The sequence below is a fragment of the Dreissena polymorpha genome, chromosome 4 (assembly GCF_020536995.1).
Source record: "Dreissena polymorpha isolate Duluth1 chromosome 4, UMN_Dpol_1.0, whole genome shotgun sequence".
NCBI classification, from domain to species: Eukaryota; Metazoa; Mollusca; class Bivalvia; order Myida; family Dreissenidae; genus Dreissena; species Dreissena polymorpha.
The window spans coordinates 97,147,407-97,160,558 of NC_068358.1; the positions used below are offsets into that span (position 1 = coordinate 97,147,407).

A 13,152-nucleotide genomic window follows, 5' to 3' on the forward strand; every position below is an offset into this window, starting at 1 on the left:
GTCTCATTTTCAGTTCAAGAATCATTTACTAATCAATGGTTTCCATGAAATGGTTACACTTACAGTGCCAAAGAACTTGAAATGGAACCAATGGCTGATCAGTTCAGCTGGTAATTTATTAAAGACTTACATTTTCAAATATAACATAAACCATGTGCCTTCCGTTTCAACTTCCTGTGCACACAATATTCTTTCTTTGTAAAAACAGCAATGCAATGTACATTGAGTTCTTGATATCATCTTAAACTGTTCTTGAAATAAGATGTCCTTAAAACGTTCTTAAACTTGTCTTTTAAGTCTTCCAAGAACAATGACAGATCCTTTTAAGAACATATTGGATTCTTAAAAAGTCCATCATACGTTCAAAAACATTGTGTAGACCTGTTTAAGAACATCAGAAGGAAACATGTTGTTCAAAAAAGTTCTTAAAGTGTTCAAGCATAGTTTAAGAATAATTCAAGAACAGGAAAGGTCCTTAAAAAGTTATTGAAGTGTTCCTGAAGGCAGTTCTTGAACAGTTCTTGTACAAATGTTCTTAAAATTCTCTAGAACAGGTCAAGAACTCTAACTTACAGTGGTGAAAGTACTATGCATATTCATACTAACTTCACAGCTTTCACAAATCTACAAGATTTGTATGCTAGACATTTCAATATTACTTTCAAAAATATGTATGAAACATCTAGCACAAAGGAATTCATGAATTATTCATGATGGATCCTTAAAGTCTGTCTCAGAAAAGTCATTAGAAATACATGTGCATGAAATGTTCATCACTAAGTATTTATGGTTAGATGAAGAACTGTTCATGAACTTTGAAATGTTCAACAATAATTCATAAACAGTTCATGAACATGTCTTAAGAACAGTTCATGTCCAAAAGTTCATGAACCAAGCTCAGGAACTTTTTCAGAACCGTTCATGAACAGTTCTTGATTGGCTTGAAGTGTTCATGAAATCATGAACAACATTTCGCCGGGGGTAGTTGTTTCCCTTTATCAGACTTTTTTTATTGAAAACCTGGTTTTGTGACAATTTTGTCCCTTGTTTTTTTCTATAATAACAGTTTTTTGTAGGTGTTTTACCCAATTAATGCTTTCAGATATTGAGCTCATTTTTGGTATGTGAGTCTGCCTAAATGAGCTACAGAAGAAGTGTGAGTTTTGTTCTGGTCCATTGATTTTTGTCGAAGTATGTGTCTTGAACGTAGAAATTTATCTGTATTTTAACTTTTTTCTGTAGGTTTTTTAGGCAACACTTTCAGATACTGAGCTGATATTTGGTATTTCAGTCTACCAACGTGACTTACAGATGAAGTGTGAGTTTAGTTTTGGCCCATTGATTTTTGGCTAAGTTATGGGCCTTGTTATCTCAAAAATAGCTGCCATGGGACTTCAAAGTGCAATGGGGGCATTGTGTTTTACAAACGCAGCTCTTGTTAGTCCTTAATTTGGTTGGTTGATTATTATTACAAATCACAATTGGCTGATGTTTAGTTCTGATGTACTTCATGTTTATTACAATAAAGGAATAATAAAGTACCAGTTCTGTCATTCTGTCAGCTTAAGACACTTGAGGAACCTATCTTCAAAATTGTCTGCAGACCAAACACACACAGTACCTTCAGCCTATTCAATCAAATCATCCTTGTTGAAATGAATTGTTTATACTTCGTCATTTTTTGTGCATTTTTCATGCATTTGTATTTGCTGTAGACTTCAAACTACTTGTTTTTTTGAAGATGTCTTTAAATAAAACAGTCATATTCTAGGAACACCCAAGTGGGCTGGGTAAGCAAGAGAATGGGCAGCAGGAAAAAATTGTGCCCACCACAACTTTCTGCAGTGTAAATTGATTTTCAAATAACTTGCCATATGTGAGCAGCATGATGATACAAAGTGTCATATGCAACAACCAGGTCCCTGAGGTTATGTTCACAATTCAAGGTCACCATTAAGATTTAGGAAATGTTTACTTGACAATGTCTGTTGAATAACTTTGTCAAGAATTGATTAATTTTCATATCACATTATGCATAAGTGATCAGAATATTATAACAGTATGTCACCCACAAGGAACTGTGAAGGAAGGTCAAGGTCATGATGCAAGGTCATAGGTTGCATTTACTATATTTGTATTTGTCAGGAGTATAATAGCAAAATTAGATTTTATAGTTAACATGACATAAGTGATCAGCATGATGAGATAATTAACATCAATACGATAAGTTACGATACTTCCTTTAAATACTCAGCTCACTCATATCACTTGACATCATTTTGTCCTTGACATTAACTTAATTTTCGACGATGACTTATTCAAATGCGCTACTGCATCCATACTGACAAGGCTTCCAAGGAGGATTTAGTGTTAACACAGCATCATGTTTCAATATTAGTGTTAACCCCTTTTAAGTCAGATATATCTCTCAAGTAGGTTTACTGTTGTTGACTGTTTTTTCTTCAAAAGGCAAAACGTTTTATTTATTTAGTCATTTGCTCAAGCATCTTATAGCAAACACACTGCCTGTCTGTTTGTCTCTGTCTATACCCTGTCTGCCAGTGTGACCATCCGCCAGTCTGTCGAAGTTTTCTGTCTCAGCCACAACTTTGCCTTGTTTTGATGGACTTAGAAACAAATTACCACAAATTACCACCATCATGAAACACTTTGTCAGTATAACACCCATCTCCTAAACACATAGGTCAAGGTCACTTTAGAGGACAAAGTTCCAAATTTTCAATATAACAGCTTGAAAATTATTTCTCAGCCATAACTTTGCTATATATTATTGGATTTTGAAATAACGTGGCGCAAATATGAACAACCACAAGAAATTATTGCATGTAACACCTGTCAGCCTATCTCAAAGGTCAAGGTCACTCTCAGAGGTCAAAGGTCACATTTGGTTTAAAAAACAGCTAAAAAAATTGCTGTTCCAGCCAAATCATTGAGATATATTGATTGATTTTAAAATAAGTTGGTACAAATGCAATCCATCATAAGACACCATGTAGCCTGTAACACCTGTCTCTTAACCTTAAAGGTCAAGGTCACACTAAGAGTTCAGAGCGAAAAAAGCTTGTTTGGACTGTATCTCCATTCATCATGCAATTTGTTAAATCAAATGTCACGATATGACTAAAATACTGTGGAAAATGACAAAACCCAGCTAAACAACAATCAAACTGTGTGAGCTATTACAATCTGGGTGAGATACTGGTATGAAAGACATATCACAAAAGGGATAGTTATAATACCAAAAAGCTATCTTCTGTGATGCGAAGTTGTTATAAATTATAGTCCCCTTAGCAACTATGTGGTTCCTAAATTAAAAGTCCTTTACCAGGTTCTTCCACAGACAATTTACTATAACTGTCTGGTGTGCAGACTATCAGTGTAAGCAATCAATAATTAGTTAATTACAGGAAATGAATTTTGAATTGTGATGGGTGATGGGTGTTTGCAGATCAAATTCAATGATTGTTAGAACTTGATGATTGTTCTGGCTTGTTTTTATTGTTCAACTATTTCACTTAGTCTCTGGCATTAGTGGAAGGATTGTCTGTTTACAGGTAACTAGATTTAGTGCCATGTTGTTTTGAGAAGAATCCAATATAAACAATATTTTTATTAGACGCAATTGTTGTGTTCCCAAGGCATTCCATTGAAATTGAAAAACTATATAACATTTTGTTTTTCAATGAATGATCAGAACACAAAAGCTATGTCTTATAATTATTGTTATTGGCTGATTAGAGAAATATGTCAGATTTTATGTTGTCTTTAATTTCTGCATATGAGCTTTGCTGTGGGAAAACGGCAGACACTTTCAGATTTTATTTTTGTTTTTCTAAGTTTTTGTAAGCGAAAATCCAATTATTAAAGGCAAAAAGTGTCATCCTTGATTAACACAGGCTAACCTGGGACAACATTTTACGCACATGTTGGTGGCTGACATTGATTATTTAGGATTACATTATCAAAGGTAGGTGGGTATGCAGGTAGGTGAATTAAAAAAAATACATGTACATCCATTGATTGATATAATTTATGATGACAGTCAAAGATTATGGTTAATTGGACCCACTCAAATAAAACACACCCTTATAATGTTACAAATAATCCAAATAAGAGGGACACAACTTGTCTTTGCTACTTGCAGTGATTATATCTATGTAATAGTGTGTTACTAACTAGCAAAATGAATGATAAGTTCTAACAAGAGAATGTCTTTCTTGTGAACTTTGCAAAATAAATTGCATAGGGACATTTCTGAGGTTGGTCTGGATATCCCAAACAAACAATATTTAAAGGATGGCCTTATTTAAGCCAGTCCAAGCTATCAAAGTAAAGCTTTATTATATGAGTTGCAATTGCCTCGACTCCCCTGTTTCTTGTCTGCAATAGTCGATGGCCTATGGGAGGTTACAGAAACCAGTCATATTTGTATATAAATAATTATACATACATATTTCATGAATTATTTATTATCGACCATTTACATATTTGATTATGACCAGGAAACAGACTTGCTGCCACATTATAATAAAAATATAGATTCCCAACTACTGAATTAGCAAACACAGTGCAGTAAGTAATTTTAAATCTTTTAACGGACACATAATTGACTACTTTCTGACTGAAATAACTATAATTTATAATGTACTTTTTTTATTTGTTAAATATACAATCTATGTATCCTTAAGTATTTTATGTCAGATAAACAATATTGTCTATGCGCAAACTTTTGTTGTGAAGTAAAATTAAAGTTATCTGGCTACTAATATGGCACAAAAACTCTAGTAGCAATATGGTTTCTCTGATAAAAAGTCTGTGTTCAGAATGCAATAGGGGCTTTAAAAGCTAGTTTAACAATACACATGAATGTGTTAAGCTCATTATTTATATTATATAACTTCTGCAGAGGTAAGTTTTTTTACTGTTGACAGTACAAATTGGCTGATAATGAATTATAATAAGTTATTTTTTTGATAAACATATCATTTTTAGCTCGTCTATTATATATGAAATACATATAGTGGAGCTATCCTACTCACCCCGGCGTCGGCGTTAGCATGAGCGTGCAAATGTTAAAGTTTGCGTAATACCCCAAATATTTCCTATGTCCCTTGACATATTGCTTTAATATTTTGCATACTTCTTTACCAACATGACCCCAACCTATAAACAAGAGCAGACAACTGTATCAAGCATTTTGTAAGAATTATGGCCCTTTTTTCACTTAGAATATGCATATTATTGAAAAATCTATGTTAAAGTTTGCGTACCACCTCAAATATTGTCAATGTCCCGTGACATATTGCTTTCATATTTTGCAAACTTCTTTGTAAACAAAAGCAGACAACTGTATCAAGCATTTTGTAAGAATAATTGCCCTTTTTTGTCTTATTAACTGAATATTTTGTAAAATTTTGTGTTCAGATCCACTTGACTTCTAAAGTATTAAAGCTATTGCTTTCAAACTTCAAATATTTTCTTACTATCATGAGGGTACTGCACATGGCAAGTTCAATTTGACCTTGATCTTTGAATGAACTTGACTCTTAAGGTCAAAAGAATAAATTTTAGTAAAATTGCCATAACTTCTTTATTTAAAGCCTCCTCGCACATAGACGAATCCGTATGACAAAGCCTGGAAAAAAGGGTAAATTTATTAATTCTACCGAATTCTTGCCGAAATTGTTTGAAAATTTGTTGAATTGTGTAATATTATAATGAAAGGTGAACGTAGACGAACTATTTGATGCGAATGATTTTACGAAGTGTGACAAACAGTTACTGCAATTCGCTAGAAAGCGTAAGGTCTCGTAAATAATATTCGTTCTTTCGGTTAGCGATTAGGAGCTGTTAAGAGCGTTGAGATACGAATGTAAGCGCAGCCTTGCGCATACCGCCGAATATTTCCGAAATGGTGTTTGTGCATCCGGGCGTTTTGATATAGACTAATTTTTTTTCCAACTCAACCGTATTGCTGTGACTACTGATTCTGTAAGTCAAAAGTATGCTGCCTATGGAAAAAATGGTCCGATATTAAGACCACTTCGCTATTGAGACCACTATTTTGCCTGGTCTTAATAGCAGAACTTTACTGTACCTGGAATCGGTTGGCCGAATCCCAAATGCATTTTCTGATACTCTCCTAGCCCTGGATAACCGGTAGTTCAGGATTCTTTCGTCTCTTGTCTGGAATCTATGTCCATGGGGTTTCTGCATGTTCTCACGAAGGCTGAAAGCGTCATCTCCAACCAAGAAATAGGGCATGTCGAAGGTGTCATTTGGAAAGGGCTGTGGGTCTGGAAATCCAATTAAACCATCCTGCACCATCTCCAGGAATTCTAATTAATTATAAATCTTGGCATCTCCACTTGAACCGAATCCTGAAAATACAAAAGGATAAGAAATTGTCAGTATACAACTGTACATTGAAAACAGCACTAAATGTATATAATTTATGTAATAAAAAAAAAATTGTTGAATAATACTCACCACCCAGATCACACCATACGAACCTGTAGTCCGATTCGACAATTGCCAGTAAGATGATGCTGAAGAATCCCTTATAATTATAATATAAGGAACCAGAGCTGGCAGGCTTTCTAATAGCTATGTGCTTGTCATCAATAGCAGCAAGGCAATTTGGAAAGTTCCAATTCTTGAGGAAATCATCAGCCAGTTGTATCCATTCTTCAGGTGTGGAGGGGGCTGTCATAACATCATCAACATATTCTTCACATATATCATGACACACGTCTCTGACCACTACAGAGAGGGTATTCTCAGCGACCCGCCAAGAATACTGCATGTCTGAGTACTTGACACCAGATACCAGGTGACGAAGTGTGGCAGCTAACTTTAGCACTGGATCCTAGGGCTCCCTGTACCGAGTGTGTTGCTTCACTAGGCGATGACGAACCCTTCCCAAAATTTCATTGTACCTTTCAGTAGGCATGCGGAGGAATTTCTCAATGTTCCAGGATCTTCTCTTCTGAGGTCAACCATGAGCTGATCATAGATCCCAAATTGGCTCCGTCTCCCTGGATGCAGCCATGGTCTTCTCCAGATATTACGTGCTCTGACTCCTCTTCTTCAACTTAGCCGGCCTCTGAGAAACCGGTGTATGTTTAGTTTTTGCTGGACTACTTCTTGATTGGCCATAGCAGCAACATACTGCAGTTTCAGGCGTTGTATATCTTCCATGTTGACGAAGAAATAATGATACATTATATATATGAAATATAGGCATAGGTCTGCACATACTACTAAAACAATTAGGAGCACTATTATTCGGATGGATTCGCATAGCTTCGCTTATTGTAGTTACCCTTCCGATTAATTCTTATAAGAGCTTATACCGTTCGTTTTCTGAACGTTTACTTATCGTTAACGGATCGTCCTCTTTCGCTTGATATGCAAATCAAGTAATCAGGATATGCAAATTAGCTGAAAGCTGCGACCTCTAATGCCAGTTGACGAACGCTATGCAAAAACGTTCCGATCGGCTAACGTATTGAAACCAATTTTAACGAACGATAGACAAAACTTTTATTCGCCAACAATTTTTCAACATGTTTTAAATGTTCCGACGAACAGAACTAATCACAACGAACGCAAAGCTTACAAATGCATCCATACTAACACCATTAACGATGTGCACGTACATTATACTAATGAAAACGAATTTTGCTGAAGTCTTATTCGCCAGTACATGCAAGATGGCATCGGGAGACTTTCGCCTATGTATGAGGAGGCCTTTAGGATCAGATTTCATTAATACTTTGACAAAACAACACTTACCTGAATACCACAATGGATTCCACCCAAACAATACCCCACGCCCCAACCCAGAATCCCTGCCCCCCCACTCCCCCTATGGTTTACAGTAAAGATGATGTAGTTTTTCGGCAAATGAAGTTGCACTCCTTGTTTCTATTAAAGCATGTATATATAATAAAAAAATAAATAATTTTATATCTGGGCTACCCTCCTGTGATTAAATCTTGGACTAGTTTGAAAATGGTTCTGGCTAGTTGAAAAACATGGCCTCCAGAGTGCTGGGAAGTTTTTCTTATATGGCTATAGTAAAAACTTGTTTACACTCTTTAAGTCACATTTATTGTCCAATCTTAATGAAACTTGGTCAGAACATTTGTTTTAATGATTATCTTGGATGAGTTCAAGATGGTTCCAGTCTGTTGAAAAACATGGCCACCAGGGGGGCTGTGAATTTATCTAATCTTGTCAACAATCTAAAAGTTATATTTGTAGTTCACGTTTCATGAAATTTGGTCAGAACATTTGTTCTTATGATATCTTGGGTTGCACAGAACAGGTCAGTTCATTTGTATCACAGGTGAGGTACTTTGGGCCTTTCAAGTCCCAGTGGTTTTTTTTTCACCATTTTTGGAATGGGGATGGGTCACTTTGGATTTGAAAAATTTGGGGCTTTTGACACAATATTAGGAAATTAGTAATGTTGTTGTTTTGCTAAAAAAAATGCTTCAAAATTGAGAATACAAGTCAGCGCCCTCGCACTACTGTGGGGGAAGGGGTCCGCAGCCCTTAGGAGGGGGAATTTTCGCGGCGTTTCCCTTTTTGGGGGATTTTTTTACTTACTCTCTCATTATTACATTTGTACATGTTTGCACTATATTCATTGCATTTTTCATAATTTAGTATGTTTGCAAAGATTAAAGTGAAATAGAATTGAGATATAATAATCATGAGACACATCTTTCTATAAAAAAATATTTAACAAAAATATTTTTTTTTTAGTGGGAATTTTTCCCCCAAAAGGGAAAAAAGTATACGTTTCAGGTGGGGGACTGCCGCCAAATTTCGGCTGCAGATTTAATAGATTGAGGGCCCTGCAAGTGTTTCATTATTATATTTACTAAGGTTGAATTTATATGGATGGGAGTTGCGATAAAAAAAAATTTGTAATTTCTTGTTGAAACCTTGCATGGGGAATTTTTAGCTCCCATTTGGGAAAAATATATACTTTTTTCCATTGGGAATGGGATGATTACTGGACCCGATTTTGAATGAAAAATAAACACTGAGTCCTCTTGTTATACATTTTTTACAGCAATAAAACATGCATTATTAAGCATAATTGAAAGCATTGTTAGTCCCTTATGTATTGTATTGTATTGCACTAATTGCATTCAGGCTGGTGTGCTTGTTTTTAGAAGAGCAATGATGCATCTCTGGAGAGTTTGATGGGTGCATGGAAATAGGTTCATGGTGGAGTAAACTGTGTACTGCAAAGGTTTATGTTCATTTACTTGATATGATGGAGATGAACCATTTAAGTTAATGTGGTGTGTTTGTTTTATAAAAGGGAAGGAGCACATTCTATGCATAATCATTTAATATTTTATATTTTGTGAAAATATGTTTAACAATATTTGTTTCAGGTCCAAATCTTTCTTCAACCATTAGGTCCATGTCATTACTGGCTTCTCTTTTGTATTTCAACCTAATTGTCAATATTAGTTTACAAAACGTTATTCAACATGCTTTCTGCATATTCAGTTATAACTTGCATATTGAATCATTTGTAAGGACTTTTTTTTCTAAAAATAGAAGAAAAACAAAAGAAAAAGATTAGTAAAGTGCTTTATACAAAGCACCCCCATCTTCGCATTTAAAAAAAATCCATGCCCGATTTCAGTTTTATTTTAGTTAAAAAAACCAATGTAAATACATGCTTAAAGTAAATTTGTCACTTAAATAGTTGCATAAAGATTTACACTGTCTATTTTTGTTTTGTTTTTTTGTAAGTGGTATATACAAAATAATTGCTTTATTTTTACTTCAATCAATTGCCCCAAACCCCCCCCCCCCCCCCAACAACTTTGAAAAAATGTAAGACCCCTGCAATGTTGACTAGGGAATATTCAATATATTGGTTCATTTGTTTGTTGCTTGGCCAGTGCTTTCCACAATTTTTTTTTCAGGCGCCTGGGGCTTATAGGGTGGCTAATTTTGATTCTTTTTAAATTTAACGAGTCAATTGATGTTCTGTTGTGCGTTATAACTCTAAGAAAAACAGCGTCAAAAGACGTGCGCTATGACTCCTTCAAGACCCCCCCTAGCTACAAAGTCATTTATAAAGACATTTTTAGCTCATCTATTTTTTGAAAAAAAATTATGAGCTATTGTCATCACCTTGGCGTCGGCGTCGGCGTCCGGTTAAGTTTTGCGTTTAGGTCCACTTTTCTCAGAAAGTATCAATGCTATTGCATTCAAACTTGGTACACTTACTTACTATCATGAGGGGACTGGGCAGGCAAAGTTAGATAACTCTGGCGTGCATTTTGACTGAATTATGTGCCCTTTTTATACTTAGAAAATTGAAAATTTTGGTTAAGTTTTGTGTTAAGGTCCATTTTATTCCTTAAGTATCAAAGCTATTGCTTTCATACTTGCAACACTTACTAACTACCGTAAGGGGACTGTGCAGGCAAAGTTATGTAACTCTGACTGGCATTTGGACGGAATTATGGGCCCTTTATACTTAGAAAATTGAAAGTTTGGTTAAGTTTTGTGTTTTGGTCCACTTTACCCCTGAAGTATCATAGATATTGCTATCATACTTGGAACACTCGCAAACTATCATAAGGGTACAGTAAAAGGACAAGTTGCATAACTCTGGATGTTATTTTTACGGAATTATGGCCCTTTTTTGACTTAGTAACTTTGAATATATGGTTAAATTTTGTGTTTCGATCCACTTTACTTCTTAAGTATCAAGGCTATTGCTTTCAAACTTCAAATACTTTCATGCTATCATGAGGTTACTGTACCTGGCAAGTTGAATTTTACCTCGACCTTTGAATGACCTTGACTCTCAAGGTCAAATTATTAAATTTCTCTAAAATTGCCATAACTTCTTTATTTATGATTAGATTTGATTGATACTTTGACAAAACTACTCTTACCTGACATACCACAATAGACTCCACCCAAACCATCGCCCGTGCCCCCCCCCAACCCCCCCCCCCCCCCCCCTATTTTTTTTTTTTTTTTTTTTTTGATCATCTCACAAATGACCACCACACCCTCACACTATACCCCCCCCCCCCCACCCCACCCCCTTCCCAATTTTTTTTAAACGGTTAAAAAACAAAACTATTTATTTTGATTATTTTATGTTTTAAATACCGTCCAACCATCGCACCCAAGAATCCCCCCCCCACCCCCCCTCCCCCCACCTGAATCCCCCCCCCCCCCCTATTTTTTTTTTATTTTTTTTTTTAAGATCATCTCACAAATTACCACCACACCCGCACACTATACCCCCCCCCCCACCTCACCCCCCCCCATTTTTTTTTATGAAACGGTTAAAAAACACAAATATTTATTTTTATTATTTTATGTTTGAAATACCGTCCAACCATCGCACCCAAGAATCCCCCCACCCCCACCCCCCCCCACCCACCCACCCCCCCCCCCCCCCGATTTTTTTTTTCCTTTTTTTCGCATTTTTGGAAGAAAATGTAATAAATGTCCACACCCCCACACAATGCACCGCTCTTCACTCCACCCCTCCCTCCTTTGTGATTGAAAATGAGAGTCCCTTCACCTTTAAAAAGAAAATAGATGAGCGGTCTGCACCCGCAAGGCGGTGCTCTTGTTTAATAAATGTTTTAAAACTTTCCCGCAAAGATAGTAAAATGCCGACTCGACCAATTCCCCAATACATCTGTATCAACCCGACTCTATTACTGCATACTTACTACTTTTCAAGTTTCTATTCATTACCCGATGATCCCATTTTTAAAAGCTTTTTCTGGTAAATATTGACAATAAAAATGCTTTATAATTTCTTTTACAACAAACGTTGCCATTTTTCTAAAATATCAAATAAACTTCGGCATAAGTCAAAGTGACTATTTATAGATTTGATGAAATATTGCCACTGAACATGCATAAATCGCTTGACGTGGTGTGTGCTCGTTAATTTAACACTCAATACACCCACGCTTTCTATGCACATGACGTGACATTGTACATGCTGCCTAATTTTCGCGCCCTTTTTATTGAGACAAAGAGTCAACACGAAATAAATTATCACCGTTTATTTGAAGCAAGAATCTGTTAACGTAGAGTTAACATTTACATTCGGAAGTGGGTTTCGGATTACAAATTTAAATATGCTCATTTGAGACTTAAAGAAAACATTAACAGTTGCGTTATGAATTCAACGATAATTAGTTAAAAAGCTTTACGAATCGAGTAATGTTTTGACAGTATTATTCACGAAATGCACAACATCCACGAAGATTACAGCCATCATCAGTCTTCTAAGAAACTGGCCAAGCTTTCTGTGGCAATTACATGTACGTCACGAGTCGTCTGCATGATTTAAATGCAGTTAGTGCCTGCCTACGATTGCTGTCACTTATACAAAGCATACGCTCTCATTGGCCAATATTGATTTCCCAATACAGCGACGCTCTGCCCTCAAGCATGCTTTAGTTGACAGAGGGTCAGAAATCGGATTTCAAAATTTTCGGCAAAAAATAATATCGCTTTGATTTTAAGAATGGCTAGTGGCAGTAACAGTCAAAATACACTGATCGGAAAATTTCAGGCGCCCCGCCGACTCCGATTTCGTAATTCAAGCGCCCCGGTGAGGGACCATTAAATGGCCTGTGGAAAGCACTGTTGGCATAAAATATTCTAAATTTGTGGAGAGGACTAAGGCTTTCACATTTTTCAAGTCATTGGTTAAAAACTTGAAAAATGTTCTTGCCATTAGGAAACGGATTTGATAGACACAATTTGCAATCATGGTTATCCATTTGTTTTGTGTTGTGCAATTGAAATAAATATTGGCAAGATTGCCATATAAAATGTTATTTGTTTTTAAACAAACTCCTACAATTTCTCATGGGATTTTTTTTAACCTTGAAATGTAGCGCATTAGTCACATTTGTGAGAAATTTCCAATTTTTGTCTTACTTCAATATATGATTTGACATTGTTTACAACATATCCATACATTTGCAGAGCTCCAGATAAGGTTTTGTGAAATTCTTAACGTTACTACCAGATTTTCAAAAATAATTCTTAACTCTGAGATTTTAATCTTAACGTTACTACTAAGTTTTGGAAAATAAT

General features: G+C 35.7%; 1 protein-coding gene across 2 annotated transcripts in view; it reads left to right on the forward strand.

The window, feature by feature from the left end:
- The window catches only part of LOC127877723 (multiple C2 and transmembrane domain-containing protein 1-like), a 178,320-nt gene that overhangs the window by 19,248 nt on the left and 145,920 nt on the right, over nucleotides 1–13,152 (forward strand). The window lies entirely within an intron of this gene.